The sequence below is a fragment of the Ipomoea nil genome, unplaced genomic scaffold (assembly GCF_001879475.1).
Source record: "Ipomoea nil cultivar Tokyo-kokei standard unplaced genomic scaffold, Asagao_1.1 scaffold0706, whole genome shotgun sequence".
In the NCBI taxonomy this organism is placed as follows: Eukaryota; Viridiplantae; Streptophyta; class Magnoliopsida; order Solanales; family Convolvulaceae; genus Ipomoea; species Ipomoea nil.
In genome coordinates this window covers 1022404-1043103 of record NW_017617134.1, presented here as the reverse complement: position 1 = coordinate 1043103, position 20700 = coordinate 1022404, and the positions used below count along the sequence as shown (strand labels likewise).

Genomic DNA, 20700 nt, shown 5'->3' with positions numbered 1-20700 from the left:
AGTGTTTTGAATTAGGAGGTAAGGAGACTATTTTAAAAACTCATTTTGGAAAATCATTTTATGAGCTAAGGAGAGTAATTTTAAAAATAATTTTATGAGCTTAGGAGAGTATTTTGAAAAATCATTTAATGAGCTAAAGAAGAGAGTATTTTGAAAAATCATTTTATGAGCAAAAGAAGAGTGTATTTCGAAAAATCATTTCATGCGTATTTTTGAAATCATTTTTGAAATCATAATTTTTAAAAATGCTCAAAGGAGCTAAAGAGTATTTTGAAAAATTCATTATATGAGCTAAGGATAGTATTTTGAAAAATCATTTTATGATCTAAGGAGATAGTAATTTTCAAAAAAAAAAATCTAAGGAGATAGTATTTTGAGAAATCGTTTTAAGAGCAAAGGAGATAGTATTTTGAGAAATCGTTTTAAGAGCAAAGGAGATAGTATTTTGAGAAATCGTTTTAAGAGCAAAGGAGAGTATTTTGAATGAGCTAAAGAAGAGAGTATTTTGAAAAATCAATTTATAAGCTAAAGAAGAGAGTATTTTGAAAAATCAATTTATAAGCTAAAAGAAGAGAGTATTTTGAAAAATCAGTTTATAAGCTAAAAGAAGAGAGTATTTTGAAAAATCAGCAAAGGAGAGTATTTTAAAAATCATTTTATGATCTAAAGAAGATAATATTTAAAAAAATCATTTTAAGAGCAAAGGAAGGTATTTTAAAAAATCATTTTTTGAGCTAAGGAAGGTATTTTGAATATGAATTAATGAGTTAAAGAAGAGAGTATTTTGAAAAATCATTTTATGAGCTAAGGGGAGTATTTTGAAAAATCATTTTATGAGCTAAGGAGAGTATTTTAAAAAATCATTTTAGGAGCAAAGGAGTGTATTTTGAAAAATCATTTTATGAGCTAAGTCGAGTATTTTGAAAATAATTTAGTGAGCTAAAGAAGAGAGTATTTTGAAAAATAATTTTAGGAGTATTTTGAAAAATCATTTTAGGAGCAAAGGAGAGAGTATTTTAAGAAATCATTTTAGGAGCAATGGAGAGTATTTTGAAAAATAATTTTATGAGCCAAATAAGAGATTATTTTGAGAAATCTTTTTAGGGAGCAAAGGAGAGTATTTTTGAAAAATCAGTTTATGAGCTAAAGAAAGTATTTTGAAAAAAGCAAAGGAGAAGAGTATTTAAAAAATCATTTTAGGAGCAAATGAGAGTATTTTTAAAAATCATTTATGCGCTTAGAGAAGAGTATTTTGAAAATAATTTAATGACCTAAAGATGAGAGTATTTAAAAAAAATCATTTTATGAGCGAGTATTTTGAAAATTCATTTTAGGAGTAAAGGAGAGTATTTTAAAAAATCATTTTAGGAGCAAAGTAGAGAGTATTTTAAAAAATCATTTTAGGAGCAAAGGAGAGAGTATTTTAAGAAATCATTTTAGTAGCGAAGGAGAGTATTTTGAAAAACCTTTTTATGAGCTAAAGAACAGCGTATTTTGAAAATAATTTAATGAGTTAAAGAAAGAGTATTTTGAAAAATCATTTTATGAGCTAAATAAGAGAGTATTTCGAAAATTCATTTTAGGAGTAAAGGAGAGTATTTTGTAAAATCATTTTAGGAGCAAAGGAGGGTATTTTGATAAATCATTTTATGAGCTAAGGAGAGCATTTTTAAAAATCATTTTTTAAGCTAAGGAGAGTATTTTGAAAAATTATTTAATGAGATAATGAGAGTATTTTGAAAAATTATTTTATATGAGCTATGGAGAGTATTTTGAAAAATTATTTTATATGAGCTATGGAGAGTATTTTGAAAAATCATTTTATGAGTTAAGAAGAGTATTTTGAAATTTTTTTTTTAATGAGCTAAAGAAGAAATTATTTTTAAAAAATCATTTTATGAGCTAAATAAGGGAGTATTTTGAAAATTCATTTTAGGAGTAAAGGAGAGTATTTCGAATAATCATTTTAGGAGTTAAGGAGAGTATTTTGAAAAATCATTTTAGGAGTTAAGGAGAGTATTTTGAAAAATCATTTTATGAGCTAAAGAAGAGAGTATTGAAAAATCATTTTAGGAGCTAAGGAGAGTATTGAAAAATCATTTTATGATCTAAAAATAGAGTATTTTGAGAAATCATTTTAGGAGCTAAGGAGAATATTTTAAAAAATCATTTTAAGAGCTACGGAGAGTATTTTGAAAAATCATTTTAGGAGCAAAGGAAAGTATTTTGAAAAATCATTTAGGAACAAATGAGAGTATTTTGAAAAATAATTTTAAGAGCTTAAAGAGAGGATACTTAAAAATTTTCAGCTAACACATCTAACATTTAGAGAAGTTCAAATTCATTAATCAAAAAGTATAAATGGCAGAAGGTGATTTACCTCGCTTCCTTCAGATCCTTGTAGAACTTGTAAATGTTCTCTTCGTACTCCATAACTGCCAATTCATTGTACACATCTCCAGCATAAATATCTTCAATCTTCTCCTTCGGTAATTTAATGTTCAGTCCACAAGCAGCCTATGCAAAAACAATAAAAGTCCAAAAAAACTCTAAGTACTAATCCACACATAAGAGGCAAAATATAGATGTAATGTAATCTAGAGCAGAAGTCACAGACATATACAGAAAGAAGTGAGGGCACATATAACACTCATAGAGCATCAAAGCAACTTCAAAAGAAAATATAAATGAAAGAATTTCATATATCACAACAAAACAAAACTTTCTCATGTTTATCAACCCAAAAGGTCTATGGATAAGCAGAGCTAATAATTATTATCAGGAACCAGAAAAATGTTTCAGCCAGCAGTTAAATGCCCCTTAAATGAAGATAGTTGAAACAGAAAAACGAATGAATTATCAAGCAGGCAGGACTTAAAACTAAGCATGGTTACACGAAATAATCTTATCCATAACGGTTTTTATTTTCAAGTCAGGTAAAGCAGCCAAAAAAAAAAAGAAGTTATATCATGTTTATTTTTGCTCCTGCTATAAAAGATTGATTCTCACCTCAAACTGAAAACGACAATACAATCCCACATATAGCTTGATCATGGTTATATTTTCATCTCACAAGATTGAATATTCTATATTTGGAGTTGGAGGTTAAAATTGGTTAACATGAATTTACACAGCCAAAATCAACAGCACAATAAGTAAAAGTAAAGCTTTAAAAAACATGATTATTTATTGGAAAAAGAATTAGATACCTAACAGATGCCATAGCTTCTCATTCGTCACCTCACGCAAAAGACACTCAACTGATGTATCATGGTATTGGGCAGTTACGACAGGTTGCTTCTTTGAAGGAAGCTTTTTTGCTCCCAATTTTGGATCCATTGAGTTTTGGCCAATCAAGGCAAGCTTCCTAATAGGAGGCTGGGAACTCTTAGCTTGCATTTGCCTCTGATCTGAAGGTTGATTCCAAGAACTCTGTCTATTTATTGAGGGTGCTGGAGTCTCTGCTGGCTTGATTGGCTTCACAGTAGCTCTCTCCTAAGAAGGAGGCTTTCTAGGAACCTCCATTTGCAGCAGCAACTCCATCCACATTCACAGCATCATACATTTCTGCAGCAAATCAAGAGATAAGGCAGAGAACAAGTTCTTTAGAACTTCCGATTTACAGCAACAAAGCATGATGATGGGGTGGGGGGCATGGCATACAATAATTAATAATGGGTCCTAAGCATCATTTAACACTATTGAATAGAGAAATTATAGCCACCAACCTTGTTCTTGTCAGCAACTGCAGCTTGCGCATTAGCCAGTAGATGTGCACAAAAACCCCTTGTGAGGGGGCGAGTCACCTGAGGAAGCTGCTGCTTGCCTTCAACCCCTCAAACGGTAACCATATTGCCAATATCCCCAAGTATCCGGCGGTTCATTCCCTCTGCCGCCATGTTCTTTTGCTTTATTCCCTCAACTGCAAATCTGCAATTCATTTACATTAGGCAAGAAAACACCCAAAAATTAATATTTCTGATCTACAAAGACAAATGTCTCTTATAAAATTTCATCTTGATTACTCCATCAAATAAATTGAAAGACTCTTTTTCATACATCAAATCATAAACACTTTAGTAAATCATGAAGACAAAAATCAAAAGAAATGCATTCCATTAGACATTAACAAACACCCCAAAAATCTTACTTTTTAACAAAGAATATTTCTGTTCTGATCTATAATCAAATAAATTTACAGACTAATTGGCTTTTAACACTCCTTGATTTCATACATCAAATCAGAAAAATTGAAAGAAACGCATTCCATTAGGTAGCAAACACCCAAAGAAAAGGCTTTTTAACACAGAATTTTATATCTATAAGGACAAGAGTCTCTTATGAATTTTATCTTAATTACTCCAAATCAAATAAATTTACATAAAATTTAACTTCTATCAATCTTAGTTTTCATACATCAACTCAGAAACACATTAGTAACTCATGAAAAGAAAGATTGAAAAAACCCAATCAAGAGACCAGTATGAAATAAATCAAACAGTTCATGAGCAGTCAAGAACACAACTCCCCAGCCCTGGATAGAGTCCAAAAATCGGAAAAGCAAGAAAATCAAGACACCCAAATAACCTTTATCGACCATCAATCGAACGAGATTAAAGAATCATAGTAGTAATAAAATCTTCGAAATCAGATATATGATTACCTCCTCTATTTTGCTGTTGAACCACGGGTCTTGAAGCCATTCTTTCTGATATGCGTCTTTCTGGGTATCTCGCAGTCCTTCCTCGTCCTCCTCTTCCAACTCTCTCTGAGATCTTTCTCAATTTCTAGAAACAAAGGAACAAGCCCGATTATTAGAAGAGTTTAGATGGCGCCCCCTTTAAAGCTGTGGAATAGGGCTTCAACGGTCTTATGTTTTTTAAATCATAGCCATCTAAGGTATTGAGGCGGTGATACCATGCGCTGATTAAGGGAGAGAATAAAATTTTGAACACACCCACTCCCTCAACGGATAAATTAATCCTCAGCGGATAAATTAATCCGTTGAGGCGTTGAGAGGGTTTAACCTCTTTTTTTAAAAAAAATAAAATTTCATAACAATTTTTAAAAACCTTTTTAAAAAAAAATAAAATAAAATCTTCACAACCAACTTTTAAAAGGCAAATTTATTGCACAAAAATTATGGGGCCATGTGGACGTGCGCCGGGGATGTGAGTTGTCAAGATTCATGGCAGACTGGTTCGACTTGTCAAATGGGGACAATGCGACGAATTTAGCTGCTGTTTTCTGGGTTATTTGGGTAGCCCGCAATGACGTGGTGTGGCGAAGCAAAACCCCATCCAGCGACTGGGCGTGTGAACAACTGAGCAATTTGCAAGCCGACTAGAAGGAGGTCTACGCTGGCAGAAACCATACTCTAGGAACTGGTACTACTCTGACCGATTGGAGTCCACCACCAAGAAATGTTCTCAAGTGTAATGTGGATGCTATAGTTTCAAGGAATGGTGTTGGATTTGGCGTTGTGTTACGAGATCACGAGAGAGCTTTTGTTGCAGCAAAATGTGAACAGTTGGCCGGAGAGGAGGATCCGTTTATGGCAGAGGTTCTAGGGGTCAAGGAGGCCTTGGCTTGGATTAAGACGCAAGTTTATAGTAATATTATTTTAGAATAAGACTGTTTAAAATTTTGTACTGCCTTCAATTCGTGTTTTTCTGATTTTTCTTATGTTGGTTTAGTTGTGAAGCAATGTAAGTCGATTGCTAGAGATATTGGGAATGTAAGTGTATCCCATATCAAGAGGTCAGCGAATCGTGTGGCTCATGAGCTTGCTCGGGCGACCGTTTCTAGGCCTGTCTCAGGGGTTTGGACTAGTGTCCTACCTGATTGTATTACGCACTTATTCAATTCTAATCAGTAATGGAAGATTTCGTTTTTGCGTTAAAAAAAAAAGGCAAATTTGTGTGAAATTGTTTTTCAAATCTTTGTCGATGAAATATGTCGGATACTAATATTTAGACTGGAAAATATAATACTAATCAGGAATAAAATATTTATTTCTTATATAAGAAAGTGCATGTATGTAATACTTTTACATCTTAATTTAAAAGTATTACATTTTCCTTTATAATTAACAAGCACTTGTCAACATTACTTATAAGGAAAAATGTAATACTTTTTAATGAAAAATTTAATACTTTTAGGTTAAATGTAAAAGTATTAAATTACATTTTGCTTCAAAATATTACAATTTCCTTTATAAATAACAAATACTTTATTCCTTATCAATATTAGTTTTCTCTGCGAGAGAGACCTTCCAAATGTAGTCCTTCCAATAGCACATAAATAACTATAAATATTGAACACTTTACGTCTGTTGTGACGAATTTAGACGCGTAAAGTGATGCATGACAATTTTGTAATTAAAATTATCATCATTAAATTATTTTTTTTTTATTTTTAACCCCACAATAGACGCATATAGTCTTTTTCTTCTTTTTTTTTTTTTTGTTAAAAAATTAGTAAGTATTTGCGTCCTGTATCTACAAATCTAATAAAAGCCAATAAATTTAGTTCCCTAACGAAAATTTAAAAAAATGTTGGTGTAATTGTTTGTTGAAATGAATGATTCATATTATTTTGATTTTTTTTTTTTACTTTACCCCTATTATGTCAATTACTTTTCCTAAATACCCCTGCATTTTGTCAGTGTCAACTTTAGTAACAGAATATTTCGTTAACTATTTATTATTCTTAACGGAATACCACATAAGGAAGGTTTTAGGTTCAAACACATCCCAATCGAAATTGACATTATTATTAAACATAATATACTATGAATATGTTAAAGTTTATTAAAAATACAATATAACATTTAACATGAGCTTTGGTCAATTAATTATAATCACGCATTGGGCATTGATGAAACGGTACACCTAATTTACAGTATATATTCAACACAGATGATAAACCATGCCTATTATCATTGTCTTTTTAGGGAAGAAGGATTTGATTCTGTTTTTGAAGGTGTGCTGCGACAAGACACTAAAATTGCAGTGAAGCACACTAGGAGACTATATCAAATCAATAATTCATTTCTGGCGGAAATAGCAACAAGGGGAAGCATAGATAACGCCAATTAATAGGATTTTGTGTTGCAAAAACTATGCTTGGGTACTATCCAGTGAGGGTGCTTTCCTCTAAAACTATTATTGCACTAGTTAATCCAACATTTCTGCCACAGGTCATAGTTATGCATTATTGAAAAATTTACTTATGATAATCTTACATTGATATACGTTAGGATACCGAATGATACTTTGATAAATTCTAAAACACTAATTTAAAAACACACATTAGGCATTAGACTATTCGCGCAATACGCGTGTGGTAACTAGTATTAGTATACCACGCAAAAGAACGTTGCTTTTTTTTTTTTTTTTCAATTAAGTGAAAAGTTGCACGCGTCTTATATACCACGGAAACTATTTTCTGTTTTCTAATTTTGTAGTTTTCATTCTCTGTTTTATTTGTTTAGAAAACTTGGTTACTAACACTTATTTTTTCAATTTTTTTAATTAACGTTATAAAATAAATACAAGTTTAATTTCGAGTAATTTTTAGATATATTCATTTGAATGACATGTATATAAATATATATTTTTTACTTTGAAATTTGAATTCTAATATAGTAATATATGTGAAATTTCAATATCCGATATCCAGACCAAACTTGCATTACGATATAACATAACTAAAAATATCCGAACCAATAACCAATTGAGTTCAATCAAAATATAAAACTTGGCATAGGTTTCAATTTTTAATTTTGATAATATGAATAATGCATAAGTTTAAGCATAAGCAAATAAGTTATGTTTAAATATGTAATGCAAGTAGAAAAGATAGAAGATGATGATAAGTAAAAGAATATGATAATGAATGTAATCATAGTAGTGAATAAATATGTAAGTAGATAATGGTGAGAATATGATTATAGTGACATATAATCAAATAGATGATAGATGATTATATTTTTCATTTAGAAAACAATTTTTAATAGTTTTCGAGTTTTCTATAAAATTGGAAAATTATTTCATGTTTTCAAAATGGAAAAATGTGCTAGTAAAAATTTATAGTCTCTAATTTTCTAATTTTCCAAAAAACTGAAGAAATTTTCTAGTTAGTAAAACGGTCCCCTAAAAATTTTGTATTCTCATCAACACTTACTCAAATTTACATTCTACTCTCCCACATCCTTAGCAAAATTCCTTCACTGTCTCCGTCGTTGGCAGGTGTTCTTCGTACAGCATCGGTCGCCGCCAACTTGTCTCCATCGCAGCCCGCAGGTCTCCAAGGTTGCCGGTCGCAAAATTGTTAAGTCATCAGCGTATAATTTATTTTTATTTACTTTTTTTTTTTGAAACAGCATTTTATTTTATTTATTTATAATATATTGTTTCCAGTTTATTTGTTTATAACGGTTATTGCTCTCTGATGCTGGGGTAGGCGGAGGAGGAGGTAATGTTTCTTGCTCTCAGACTGTATTTCTACATACTGAAGTGGTCTTGTTCTTTGCTAGAATTATTGTCTTGGGCCTGTTTATGAGCCATTAAAGATTTAAGAATTACAATTGTTATTTTAATTTGGTCATTAAGTATTATAACTATTGCTTAAGTTGATTAAGTTTTTAATCTATCAATAGTTTTCAGGGCAATATAATAATATTTAGTTTTTAATTTTATAGCAAAAGCAATATTGTTGCACTACCACAAATAAAGCTTTTAACGTCAGTTTTTTGGCACTTTTAACGTCGATTTTCTTCGACGTTGTAAAAAACCGACGTCATCTATTGTCTTTAAATTTTAAAATTAACATATATGACGTCGGTGGTTTTTATGAAAAATCGACGCCGTAGCTTATTTTTTAAAAAAAAATGGACATAAAAACGTCGGTTGTAGGTCTTTTTAAAAAAAAAAAAAAAAAAACTACGACGTCGGTTTTTTTTTTATAAAAATCGACGTCGTATCTCTTTAAAAAAAATAAAAAAGAGATAAGCTGTAAAAACTACCCCTTCACTTAGAAGTCCAATATCTTCCCAAATATGAACAAAAATGGCATAAAAATAAAGGTTGCAATCTACAGAAAATATACAGGGAGTCACATAGGATGCATACCAAAAAATGGAAGCGTTATGCTGTGCAACTGTGTGTATCATGCAAAGTGCACACGGAATTGGATCCATAATTTCTATACTATAGATCCATAATTTCTATACTATAGATTCATAATTTCTATATTGTAGATTCACAATTTCTAAACTGTAGATTCATAATTTCTATACTATAGATTTATAATTTCTATACTATAGATTTATAATTTCTATATTATAGATTCATAATTTCTATACCATAGATTCATAATTTCTAAACTGTATAGTTATCAAATTATGAACATATAGTTCAGTGATTTGTGAATACAGAGTTCAACAATTGGGAATATGAACATAGAATTTTGTAATTGTGAATATAGAGTTCAATAATTATGAATCTATGGTATAGAAATTATAAATAAAAAAATCCTATGATTGAATGAATTCAAAAATCCTTAAAAATCCTAAATAAAAAAATTATTAAATAAAAAAATAATGGATGAATTCACAAGATGCAATCCTAAGATTGACCTCGTTTAATACTTTAATTTGATCATCATTCTTTCTCTTTGACTTCTAATTCCTATCAGTGATTACAAGTCATGTTAGGCTAAGGCAAGGCACCTAACATTCCTTAGATTGTATATTAAGAAAGAAAAGAAAATAAAAGAACAGGGATTGTATATTAAGTGATATATTGTTTGTATAATGGTAATTTGGTCATTACCTTAACTTTAGTCTCCCTAAGTATCGTAATAGTTATGATTAATTATTGTGTGGTAAATTGTGATTAGTATTTGACATTTCTTAATTACAGTTTTGTCTTTATTGTAGTTAAATTGTGATTATTAAGCTAATTGTCATTGTTAATTACTGTTATTAAGTTTTGGGACTAATCTCATTTATTACCTTTCATAATAATAATTATTTCTTGGTAATATGTTATATTTGGTACATTGGTATAATTACCCATCCACTTCATTTACATGACTATTAATATTAGTAATTAAGTCCTACCAATAAATCTTTAACGTACCATTGAACGTTGCATCGGGGTTACTGACACCGACGGTGAAGATGGGGAGATGCGGTTTGCATCATTAAGGCAAGTCATTAATATCTTTTATTGTTATTATTGATAATTAGTGCTACAGTTACAGTTAACCGCTAATTTGGACTAGTCACATATTTTATCTTTAGAAAATTGAAAACATTAAAAGGTGCATTACCATACTTTGGTTTGTCGTTATTACTAATATTAATGGTGATTATAATGTTACTTATTACTATTGATAATTAATTAATGATGACACTAATATCGTTATGGTATTCAATTATGAATCTTGAACTGTTTCTAAATAATTTTATGCGGCAATGTTCCAATTAAGAAAATGTCATGGACACTATTATTTTCTTGACATTAATATTTTTCAAAGTTTAAATTTTATTATGTTTTTAAAATTATATTCAAAAATATTTTATAAAAGTTAGCAATTTTAACCATTGTTTTTTCACATTTAATGTGATACTATTATTATGACTATTTATTGCTACTCTTATTATTTGCAATTTTGTCAATAATAATAAAATTATTATTATTATTATTATTATTATTATTATTATTATTATTATTAACTAGATTATGGAGAATGATTTTGAATCAATTTAAAATAAATTGCCCAAGTTTTACAATCATTATTGTGTAGACGGTCCAAGCTCTGAAGACCATTATTGCACTGGTCTAGAGGTAGAAAGCCTCCAAGCTAAGTCTTCATTATTCTTTGTTTTATGGAGTTTCTGTTCACTACCTTATGAGCTTTTCGTGATCATCATATCACTTTTGAATTTATTACAATATTTTGATTTGTGTAAACACCCTATTGGTTGAATTCATTATACAAGAGTTTTTCAATTTACTTGTGTGATTTACATGTTATTATGCATGAGCGGAGTTTACCTAATATATATTTTTCAATAGTGATTGTGAGTTTCTCTCGTCACCCAAAACAAATAATATATACTTCATCTAAAATCAGTTTTGTGAAAATTGATACAACCTGCTAATTACTTTTAATTATGTGAATAAGTCTTGTGTAAGATCGTTTTACTTGAAACATGTAATACTTTTTATTGGTTTATAAACAAAAATATTACATTTTAGTCAAAAAGTATCTATTCCATTTCACGTGGGATTATCTCACACCAGAACTATTATGAATTTTGATCTTAATTTATGATAAAATCTATATCTATATATCTATATCTATATATAATTAAAAGTAAAATCTCTCAGCCAAATTTCCTCCCCCCCCCCCCCCCCCCCCAAAACTTATTGGTCAAATTAATAATTTTAATTGGTCAAAGTAATATTAATAATAAATTTTAATTATGGTAGTTTAATTATGGTATATATATCTATATGCACTACACAAAATAAAATTTTATTGGTCAAAGTAATTAATATTAATAATAAATTTTAATTATGGTAGACAATGTAATAATTAATTATGGTATGTATATATGTGTAGTACACGGAATATTGCTATATATATAGTGCAGATTCCATGAGACCCCATATTAAATGAGATAATGAGACCGCATCCCATCCATTAATACATTTGTAATGAAAGATGAGATTGAATGAGAAATATAGTGTAAATAAGGCCATATTTTAATCTGAAGGGTTAAAAACTAATTATATTAATGTGTTAATTTTGGTTAGAATTAGATTGGAATCTTTGACATAATAATAGACCACATAATTAATGAAAATAAGTAGTAATCCATTCTTGTTAGTAGCTGTAGTATTCAAACCGTGAAAACAGTCTGGTGAAGCGCAGGAACAGTCCAGAGGTTGTGGATGACGAGTAATAACACGGGTATGTGCTGGTGTTTTGATTTTTAGTTATATTTTATGTCGATCTGTGCATTTTGGATCTGCGGCGTGTGCATATTAGCATTTAACGCATTTGTATATGGATTTTGTTGATGTGTTGTGAGCTATTTATATGAAACGCTAACACGAAGGAATCAGGGGTTCTTGTTTCTGATTTTAATTAAAAAGAAGAATGCTTATACAGTTGGGTAATGGGTATACTATTGGTGTGTGTGTTTAAATTGGCATGTGTAGTTTGTAGATTAAGGGGTTTTGGTATTTTATTGTCCTTAATGTTGTATCCAAAATTATTATTAGGGGTGTGCGTGGAATGATATTGTTTTTTCATTTTGAATGAATTAGACGGTATGGGTATTATTTGGTTGTTTTGCTATGCAACGTATTTTTTTATACACGCTGGTGTGTGCGTTTACGAGGGAAAGTGTGTGCAACGTGTTGGGATAAGGCAGGAGAAATTTTTGTTTTGCCCCAACGGTTTTCTTGTAGAAAATTATTATTAGATGTGTGCATAATGTATTGTTTTTTTACGTTGTTGTTTTTTTTTTAAAATGAAAAAGAAGGCAAGAGAGGTATTCCATTAACTTTTGGTCAAACATATTTGAATAGTTAGAGTGGTGTGTTTGTACATGTATTTCAGCGTGTGCATGATACTAGGTTCGAGATTGGCATGGGAGGTGAAAATAGATGTTTTATCTGTTGTTGTGTGTTTTATAACATTTGAAGTGTGTGCATTACCGTGGTATGGTGAGTGCAAATTGTAGGGTAAAGCGGTTTGCAACTTTCGTTAATTCATTTTGGTACATAGATTTATTAATAGGGGTGTGTGTGGAATGAAATTGTTAGTTAGTTTTGAATGAAATAGACGGAAAGGGTATTATTCGGATGTGTTGATATGGGCGGGTTTTTTTGTTTTTGTTTTTTTTTTTTTTTTTGTTTTTTTAATTAGGGCGCTGGTGGGTGCGTGTACATGTTAAGGTGTGTGCAGCGTGTGGAACAGTGTGCGTGAAGTCAAAAAATAATGTATACTATTTTAAAAGGATGTAGCGGAATGTTTGTGTTTATTTTATGTAATGTATACTATTTTAAAAGGATGTAACAGAATGTTTGTGTTTACTTTATGGAATGAAGTATTCTATTATTTATTACATTTTATGGAATATTTATATTGGTGTGTGCGGTGCAGGCCCCGTTGAAAAGAACGATGATGGGAGGGATTGTGTTATGGATTTCTCCTCGGGTAGCATGATGTATTGGATACCGGAATGTGATCCATGTCTCAAACCATTTGAAGGACAAGTATTTGAGACATTAGACGCCGGAATTGAGTTTTATATAAAGTACGCTGCAAATGCTGGATTTGATGTGCGGCGCAGTTCTGATAAAAAGAACAAATACGGTACTATATTGAAAAAACAGTTGGTGTGCTCCCGCGAAGGTTTTAAGGAAACATCGGGTACAGGGACATATAATATTGAAGGAACAAAATCACAAAAGCGGCGACGTACAACTAACAGAGTTGGGTGTCGGGCTAAGATCGTATTCAAGATGGGGAGTGCGGGGAGATATGAAGTAAAGGCTTTCGAAGACAAACACACACACAGTTTGTGCGAGGACAGCGACAAACCTTTCATGAAAGTGAATAGGAAAGATGAAACAAAACTTATAAATGCATTTTATAGATGTTTAGCCATGGCTCAAGGGAGGGGCGAGAAACTACGACAACTGACTGATGTGATAGAAGAGTTTGAAGGAGAAATGTGCAAGGAAGAAGAAGAAGGGAGCCCAGTAATTGTAAAACGTGCAGTTGTGGAATCATATTGTGGTGTGCTAGCACCAGAGACAATCGTAGTGCACCCACCTACAATGGCCAATAACAAGGGATTTGGCAAGTGAATGAAATCAGCGAAGGAGGTGGCGATGATGGAGCAAGTTAAGAAAAAGCGAACGTGCAAAACCTGTGGATTGGCGACTGGGCATAATAGTCGAAGATGCCCACAAACGCAGTGATGTTTTTGTTTTGTTAATATCGCACGTACTGAAAACAAAATCTAGCAAAATAATGGTGTAGTGTGCTTTACTTCATGTTGGATGTGTTTGATGTGTGCATTGTCTAAACGATGGTTTGCGTTACAATATTTATTAAAAAAATATGAAAAGCTCTTAGCCAAATGCATGCGTTTTAATGTTATGGAGTGTGATTAATATAGAGTTAATACCCAAAATTATCCTCGAATATAGTGGTTTTTCTCAATTTTGTCCTAAACGACTTTGGTGACTTAATATAGTCCCAGAGTTTTGTATTTTTACTCAATTTAGTCCCAGATTTTTGTGTTTTTGCTCAATTTAGTCCCCCATTTGTTATTTCGTCTATTTGTTGTTAACTAAATAAACAATTCAGTAATTTTAATATTGTCATCTCTTTACTCATAGACATGTGAAGTGCGAAATCTCTGTTTTTTTTACAAATTAATCCCAGAATCACTCCTAAACCTGCGAATATAAAATTTGATTCGTTGGTCTGGGAGTAATTCTGGGTGTAATTCGTTCAAGAAAGATGGATTTCTCACTTCGCATTTTGAAAGTAAAGAGAAGTCAATAGTGATATTATTGAAGTGTCCCTTTATTTAACACCAATTTGACGGAATAACAAACGGAGGACTAAATTGAGCAAAACACAAAAGTCTGGGACTATATTGGGTCGCCAAAGTCATTTAGGACGAAATTGGGAAAAATCACTATAGTTGAGGGTCATTTTGGGTATTAACTCGATTAATATATGACACGTTTTTTATGTGTTGGATTGAAAACGTGTAATAGAGTATAGCATGAGAATGGTAAGGAGGAACGACTTAAGTGTGTTCGGGCATCGATATTATTGAGTGCAAGAGACTATATATATATATATATATATATATATATATATATATATATATATATATATATATATATATATATATATATATATATGCAGTACACGAATATTGCGGTAAAATTATAAATTTTAATTATGGTAGACTAATTAAAATTACGGTCAAAATATACACTAATTATTTACGGTAATATTATTATGCTAATATTACACTCACACGGTTATTATATATTTACACCAATAATAACATTAAGGTGCGTGCGAATGTATGAAGTGCCAAATGGAAGGGAAGTGACAGTATCAAATGCAAGGAATATGTATTTCACGACAAGGAGGTAAGCCTGTCGATTTTTCATACTGTATTGTTAATTTTGTTAGTGTGTTTGATGATAATGTTCTTTTTTTTTTTTTTTTTTTTTTTTTTTGCATACCAATTTTTCATAATCGTTCTTTTATTCTAATCTACTGCCTTGAAATCTCTATTTTTTAAGATTCTAATTTTTTGTTTTTAAATTTACAAGGAAGTTATTTGTACGGACATCCGTCCGAAAGAGCCAATTTGATAATCTTCATAATGCGTTTGCAGTTATGAAGGGAAGCAACAATATCAAATGCAATGAATGTGTATTTCACGACAAGGAGATAAGCATGTCGCTTTTTCATATTGTATTATTATTTTTGTTAGTGTGTTTGATGATAATGTTTTTTGCATATCTATTTTCCATAATCGTTCTTTTATTCTAATCTACTGCCTTGAAATCTCTATTTTTTAAGATTCTAATTTTTGGTTTTAAATTTACAAGGAAGTTATTTGTACAGACATCTGTCCGAAAGAGCCAATTTGATAATCTTCATAATGCGTTTGCAGCTATTAAGGAAAGCAACAGTATCAAATGCAATGAATGTGTATTTCACAACAAGCAGGTAAGCCTGTCGATTTTTCATACTGTATTATTATTTTTGTTAGTGTGTTTGATGATAATGTTTTTTGCATATCTATTTTCCGTAATCGTTCTTTTATTATAATCTACTGCCTTGAAATCTCTATTTTTTTTAAGAAATCTCTATTTTTTTTTAAGATTCTAATATTTTATTTTAAATTTACAGGGAAGTTATTTGTACGGACATTTGTCTGAAATAGCCAATTTTATAATATTCATAATGCGTTTGCAGTTATGAAGGGAAGCAACAATATCAAATGCAAATTAAGGAATGTGTATTTCACGATAAGGGGGTAAGCCTGTCGATTTTTCATACTGTATTATTATTTTTGTTAGTGTGTTTGACGATAATATTTTTTGCATATCTATTTTTCATAATCTTTCTTTTATTCTAATCTACTGCCTTGAAATCTCTATTTTTTTAAGATTCTAATTTGTGGTTTTAAATTTAAAAGAAAGTTATTTGTACAGTCATCTGTCCGAAAGAGCCAATTTGATAATCTTTATAATGTGTTTGCAGTTGTGAAGATTGTTAACAATTGTGTTTTAGTTGATACTCACTGTCCTCAGCTTCTGGATGCACCAGAGAATGAACAACAAGATATTTGTTATCTCAACCGGAAGTTGATCATGTACTATTGATAACAATTATTTGGGTTAAGATAATTGATAGTAGTTAGAATAATAAAACTAACAATTTTATTTTTATTGTTATTGTTATTGTTATTGTAATAGGAGTTTGTTTTTGACGACGAAGTGGTAAGCGCAATTTGTCACTAAGATTCTGCCAAAGGATTCACTGAAATAGGAAGTGGCGTTGTAAAAGAAGTCTGTTAGATGAATTTTCATCCATACAAAGCTCTAAGAAGACAAAGGATGCGAAACCAAAAAAAAAAAAAAAAAATTGTCTTAATTCATGTGTTTGATTGTAAACAATTTGGATACATAAAATATAAAATTCAATACATGAAATACTAAAAATTTAACAGATCTATTACAGTTACTGAAAATATAAAAATTATAGCTATAAAATGTATTAAAATTAAAAATGTAAAATGAAGTTTACAATTCAATGCTTAGCCGAAATGGAAATAAATAATTGACTGAGAATAAAAATGGTATGGAATTTAGGCCAATTAAAATAGAAAATGACTATTAGTAATTGATTGATAATGAAAAATGCTTCCAAACTGACTCAGTACATGAAAAAAATATTAATCTCGGTTATATATTTTATAAAATGTAGAGTTACTGAAAATATATATAAAAAAATGTGTATATATATGTTACTGGAAGTATAGTTAGGTAAAGATATACATTTAAAAATGAAAAATGGAATAGAATCATTTAGTATCCACAATTTATAAAGAAAATTGTGTAATTAAAGAGGGAAAAGGTTTTGTAATACGAGATGGAAATATAAGGTTCCGAAATGGAAAGAATATTAATCGAAATGGAAATTAATAATTTTTACGCCAAATGTTATTTTATACTAAGAATATAAGGATTGTGTAATTATAAGGTTTAGCCAAGATGGAAAGAATATTAATCTCGGTTATCTACTATATATCTACTATACTAATAAGAGCCCAAGAGAGGTAGGCCTATAATGGGTAGAAAAAATGGCGGTCACAGATTTTAATCAAATGAATGGCTCAGATTGATTGAAAGATTGATCAGATTTAAATTTTACACTAAAATTTCCTAAAATACCCACACATCGTTACTAATTCCGTTAAAATTTTAAGAATTACCGTTAGTTCACCGTTAACTTACTCATTGATTTCAATAGAAAAATGTCTTAGGTTCAAACCTCATCCCAATCAAAGTTGGCATAATTAGTACTTTATTTTACTCTTATTAAATTATATATAAATAATAATTTAGTAGTTACAACAAAAAATAATACATATGCATTTCTTTAATTTATAATTATGTGTCCACAATACCTTTATTCAAAAAAAAATATTCATTATCAATAAATTAAATAAGAGAAATAATTTTATTAGTTATATTGTCTTTATTTTTCTTCAATATAAAAATTCTTTATATTCAAATTTATTAATTGATTATATTCGCTACATTATCCTTACAATGTCTTTATTCAATGAAAAAAAAATTATTAATTATCAATAAATTAATTAAAAGAAATATTTTCATTAGTTATATTGTCTTTATTTTTCTCAAATGTAAAGTTTTTACATTCAAATTCATCAATTGATTATATTCACTACATTATCTATTATCTTTTTTGTGCACTGTTTTTCTAATTAAATATCAAAGTTATAATACAAAATAATGCTATATATTTATTTACCAAGTATTTTATTAATACCATGAAAAATTAAAAAAATATAATTAATAAAGCCAACCATATTAACTACTTGAGAGATTTTGTGACAAAGAGAGTATTCAAATCACACAACAAATTGAAGTGAGAACTACCTCGCAATGTCCTTGTTTGACAATCAGCAGTTAGCGGTTAGCGTTAGCGGATTATACTAGCGGGATTTGACCAGCGAATTTATTTAATTATTAAAGTCTAATATAGAATTATAACTACACCATTAATCTAATTTTAATATTAAAGTCTTAATAGAACTTAACCACAAATCCTAATGTCGGAATCTTCTCAAACAATATTAGTATATATTTAATATTTTATGCCCTAATTTTTATTTGTTCTCCCTTATGTCCCGTATTTGGTTTCAACCATACCTATACAATTATTTTATTGACAATTATAATCAATCTTGACTATATTATCTTGCATTTGTAAACTTAGAATTACCTATTTAACCCGCACAGGCTTAGCTCAATAGTTTAGTGGGTAGTATTTGGGAGAAGAGACCAAGGTTTGAACCTCGGCGGCGGCAGTGCGGGAATTATGTCCAAAGTGGGTAGATTCCTTGTGCGTATCAGCATTTGACCCTGTCTGTTGAACCATTGAGTCACCGTGATTTACAACTTCCCACAATGCTCTGTCGGGCCGGAGTGTGGGGGGCCCTTGGGGTTGGTGACTCAACCTTTGGGAGAAGAATTACCTATTTAAATACGCAAATTCAACCTTCAATTATCTATGTATGAACAATTTCAATATAATCCTGTCTTCATATACTTTAAAGTACTTATTTAAAAAAAGCATTGGGCATTATCCCAATCGCGCAATGCGCGTAAAAAACTAGTATATATATACTAATAAGAGCCCAAGAGAGTTAGGCCTATAATGGGTAGAAAAAATGGCGGTCAAAATTTTTAATCAAATGAATGGCTTAGATTGATCCGATTTTAATTTTTCCTTAAGATTTCCTAATTTATCCTTAATGAATATGATTATCCGTTAACTTTTTCGTTAAATATTATCTTTTCCGTTAATTTCTGTTAGTTCACCGTTAACTTACTCATTGATTTCAATAAGAAAGGTTTTAGGTTCGAACCTCATCCCAATCAAAGTTGGCATAATTAGTACTCTATTTTACTCTTATTAATTAAAATAATAATTTAGTAGTCACAACAACAAATAATACATATGTATTTCTTTAATTTAGAATTATGTGTCTACAATATATTTATTTAAAAAAATTATTCATTATCAACAAATTAAATAAGAGTAATAATTTCATTAGTTATATTATGTTTATTTTTCTCTAATATAAAAATTATTTACATTCAAATTCACCAATTGATTATATTCGTTTCATTGTCCCTACAATGTCTTTATTAAAAAAAAAAATTCATTATCAATAAATTATATAAGAGTCGAAACTCGAAAGTAATAGTAATAACCCATCTCCCATGTGGTATTCTTCAGATCAGACTTCACGGAAAAGACAAATTTTGCCTAATAAGACGTAATATAATGTTAATTTTGACTACTCCTCGTTTGACTCTCATAACAGTGAGATAAGATGAGATAACAATTTCTTATCTTTAAAAAAATGTTGATCAAATACTTTTACATATTTTTACTATTTTAAAATTATATTTTCACGGTATATATACACTATTATATTTTCAATTTCATTTTATCTGATCTGTTATGTTTATCATTTGTAGTTAAAATTAACTTTTTCCCATTTATTTTAAACAATTTTCATAATTAATACTCTATTTTACTCTTATTAATTAAAATAATTAAAAAAATAATTTAGTAGCCACAACAACAAATAATACATATGTATTTCTTTAATTTAGAATTATGTGTTTACAATATATTTATTCAAAAAAATTATTCATTATCAACAAATTAAATAAGAGTAATAATTTCATTAGTTATATTGTGTTTATTTTTCTCTAATATAAAAATTATTTACATTCAAATTCACCAATTGATTATATTCGTTTCATTGTCCCTACAATGTCTTTATTAAAAAAAATTATTCATTATCAATAAATTAATTAAGATAAATAATTTTATTAGTTATATTGTCTTTATTTTTCTCCAATGTAAAAATTCTTTACATTCAAATTCATCAATTGATTATATTCACTACATTGTCTATTATTTTTTTTTTTTTGCACTTTTTTTAAATTAAATATCAAAGTTATAATACAAAGTAATGCTATATATTTATTTACCAAGTATTTTATTAATACCATGAAAAAATTAAAAAATATATAGAATTAATAAAGCCAATCATATTAACTATTTGAGGGATTTGTTGACAAAGAGAGTATTCAAAATAACAAATTGATGTGAGAACTATCTCGCAATATCCTTGTTTGACAATCAGCAGTTAGCGGTTAGCGTTAGCGGATTTAACCAGCGAATTATATCAACGGTTGGTAAAAAGATATTTGAAAAAATTAGTTGTTTAGATTAACATGTAAAATGACCTAAGGGTATACATATATTTAATAATAATTTAATAATAATAATAATAAT

General features: G+C 29.5%; 1 long non-coding RNA gene across 3 annotated transcripts; it reads right to left on the bottom strand.

Moving 5' to 3' along the window:
* Positions 1 to 3470: 3470 nt before the first annotated feature.
* LOC109176434 lies at positions 3471 to 4823 on the bottom strand. 3 transcript variants are annotated; one of them, XR_002053378.1, is made up of 3 exons: positions 4664 to 4783; positions 3729 to 3930; positions 3471 to 3567 (listed from the first exon to the last, which is right to left on the bottom strand). It is a non-coding gene; the product is annotated as an uncharacterized LOC109176434 (long non-coding RNA). The 3 variants fall into 3 exon arrangements; XR_002053379.1 differs by lacking the exon at positions 3471 to 3567 and adding an exon at positions 3572 to 3611 and having other exon boundaries at positions 4664 to 4786; XR_002053377.1 differs by lacking the exon at positions 3471 to 3567 and having other exon boundaries at positions 3643 to 3930; positions 4664 to 4823.
* Between the last annotated feature and the right edge of the window lie 15877 nt (positions 4824 to 20700).